Source organism: Trichosurus vulpecula, chromosome 3 (genome assembly GCF_011100635.1).
Source record: "Trichosurus vulpecula isolate mTriVul1 chromosome 3, mTriVul1.pri, whole genome shotgun sequence".
NCBI lineage: Eukaryota > Metazoa > Chordata > Mammalia > Diprotodontia > Phalangeridae > Trichosurus > Trichosurus vulpecula.
In genome coordinates this window covers 444,829,875-444,833,234 of record NC_050575.1, presented here as the reverse complement: position 1 = coordinate 444,833,234, position 3,360 = coordinate 444,829,875, and positions in this window count along the sequence as shown.

Below are 3,360 nucleotides of genomic sequence, written 5' to 3'. Positions count from 1 at the left end.
TGGGCCGGCCGCCGCAGGCCCCGCTGCCCCGGCGCGCCCGGGAGGAAGAGGAAGCGCACGGGCCCGCGGAGCCCCCGGGGTGGACCCTCCGAGCCGCCGTCGCGGCCGCCGGATCAAGGCTGCGGCGGGGCCGAGACCGAGACCGGGGGTGAGGCCGAGACCGGGGCCGGGGATGAGGCCGAGGTTGGGGGGGGGGGGAGAGTGAGGCCGGGCCGGGGACTGGAGCGCGCCGCACAGGAGGAACCTCTGGCCCCGCCCGGAGCTGCGAGGCCCACACGGAGACCCCAGGCGCGGGAGCCGGGCCTCGGGCGGTGCGGCCGCCGGCCCCGCTTAGGCTCGGTGCTGACCCGCCCGGAAGGGAGCCTTCGCCCGAGAAGCCCCTCGCAGCTCGGCTCCCGGCGCTCTCTCCACCCCCACCTACAGGCCATGTGCGCGGCGCGGCCTGGTGACGGGACAGCGCCCTGGCCTGGCCTGCGCCCCGAGCCCGGGAGCCGCCGGCCCAGGCTGGGGAGGCCAAGGCCCTGCCAGCGCTCCAAGAGCCGTCCCGTGTATCAGGGCAAGGGCCTGGGGCTGCCCCCAGGCCGCGGGCGGGAAGTAGCGGGTCTCCAACTTGTAGGTCAGGGCGCCCCATAAGATCTATGGAGAATGCAGAGATCGTGAGAGAGGGAGAGCCATCTGTGGATATTTATGGTTAAAACTGATAGATTTTTTAAAACATTTTTATTTAAAGTTTTGAGTTTCGAACTGATAAATTCTAACAATGTGTATTAATTCATTAAAAATAATAAGAAACGCATTCCAGGTTAGCATAAGCAACATATTTTTATAAAAAATGACATCACTTCCCAAAACAACAATTATTTAGTGAAAATGATGTAAGTGTTTTACATACTTTTAGACATCTCTAATGTTGGGCTTCGTAGGAAAAAAAGCCCAAGCTTCTGCATGCAATCCATCTTGATGAATTACTTGGGTTGAAGCTTCACACAGAAATGCCCCTTTCTGCAACTTGAGACATGAGAGAGTTGGTTAGATCACTGGGACAGTAAGTAACCCACCATGCGGCAGAGGCAGGCTTGAACCCAGGCCTTTCAGATCTGGGGGCTAGCTTTCTATCCAGTGCTTCGTGTTGGCACTAGTGGGTAACAACTGCCAGTTATATAGGGCTTAAGTAGTTTCATATATTGTTTCATTTGACCTTCACCAACCTTAAGAGGTAAGGGTATTGTCCTGAGTTAACAGATAAACTGAGTCTCAGAGAGAGGTTGAGTGAAGTACCCACATCATACTTGGTAGGAGTGGTCATCACTGAAGTTTGATTCTGAACTAGTGCACTATTCTAAGCTACTTCTCAGGATTAGCTGAGATAATAACTATACAGCACAAAGCACAGTGCCTGGCACATAGTAGGTGCATTTAATAAATGCTTGTTCCCTTCCTTCCCTTCCTTTAGACAAGAGGATGACTCACAGCCCCTGCCTTCTAGAAGTGTACAAAAGGTTAACAGCTCTAATTCTGGTCATGGAATCAAATCCCAGCTACCTGGTGACCTTGGGACTGTCCATAACTTCCTAGGCCTTAGTGTTTTCATCTGAAGGGGAGGTAGGGGTGGGACTAGATGGTCTTTGAGGTCCCTCCAACTCTACATCTGTAAATTTAGGTTCTTGTTAAGCTTGAGTATCTATTGAATACAAGGTATGGTGCTGGAGAGTACCAGGTATGTTCCAGGCCACAGCAGTATCACACTTAATCTGATCCGTCCTTACCTGAGTGAGAGACACTGGTTTATATAAGGAACTTCCTCAAACATTTTTGGGTCTTTGACTTCTGAAGGTCTTCCCATGAATTATGATAGCCCATGCTCTGGGAGAAATCATAAGAAAACACTTCCATTAAAAAAGCAAAACAATTTCAAGAAATAAGTGATTGCTCGTATTTAATAGTAGTATACTGATCTTTCAAAGGATCTCTGATTTCATCCCCGGGACCTGGTATTCAGGAGTCACTCTAGCCACCCTGGTGAAGAACTTTGCTAATGAAGCTAATGAAGGTGGTCCTGAGTCAATAAATGGAGTCTCTCATTGGGCCCACACTTCAAGCCTTCCATGTTGGTAGGATCAGCCAGAACTTTGGTTCCTAGTCTAGAATAACCTTTGAGAACAAATTCTATGTCACAATAAGGCAGTGAAATAGGATTTCGGGGGAGGAGTACTGCCAGTATAAATAGCATTGGAGAAAAAAGGACAATTTCTTTTTCAACAGGTTGGGTTTACTCTTTTCATCCTCGTTCAGTCCAACTATGATTCAATACCAACTGTACTGTTTTTCTCACTGGTTATTTAAAGGAATTATTTTGCATTTCAGATAGTTTAGGTAAATCAAACCATATGGTAGAACTATCAGAGTAGCCACCTCCCCTTCCTGGATTACTCCCTGGGTCCTTCAGATGTGTGTACCCATTCAGGGCCTATATTTGCTAGTAGTAGAACCAGGTACATTTCTGCACCTACGTCATTTCTACTCTAGCTTCGGGACAACTTCAGTCCAGGCCAGATATATCAAGAAGAAGCCCAGCCTCACTTCTCCCTGGACCACCTTTAGCCTCTCTCCCCACAAAAAAAAATATTCCTGTCATTTTGAGTTGAAATTTGGAATGCATTTTAAATATGACAAGGAAAAGTAGGAAAGATATTATCACTTATCTTCAGATAGATTAGTTTTATGGACTGGCCTACAAAACAATAATGTTTTTTATAGGAAAATACATTCCAAGTTCCACACAGCTGAATTTAAAATGAACTTTTGGAGCATAACCTTTAAATTGGGACAGCCCATACATGTGAAGGATTGATGTACCGACTTAGCCTCACTCCAAGGACCGAAGAAGAGAGATGAACACCCAGAAGAGAGAGATGAACAAAGCCAACAGATTTACTGGGTGCACTTAAAGCTCCAGCTGAGGAAGGTTAAAGGCAGGTCAGACATCGAGAAACTTCCTTCAGTAATGGTGTGATTTCAGGGGCACAGGAAAGACCCTCTGTGCCCTGCCCCCTTCCATTCAGCTGATATACTGCTAAAAAAAAAAAAACATTAGAATGTCCTCTCTTTCAGTGCTCACCTTCACCTTGTCTAAGTCCATCAGGGTTCAGATCAAGCTCTTGTTCTTCCATGAAACTTTGACCCAACCCAGACAACATTTATTTCTCTCTAATCCCAGCATCCGTACCACTAAGCATTTACGCCTTTTTGTGAATTACTACCATCTATCCAAATAAACTGGGCTCTTTGCCTTTACGGTTATCTGCCTTTTATTCCCTAGGTATCTAGTATGTGCCTATTGGTATTTTATCTTCCTCATTA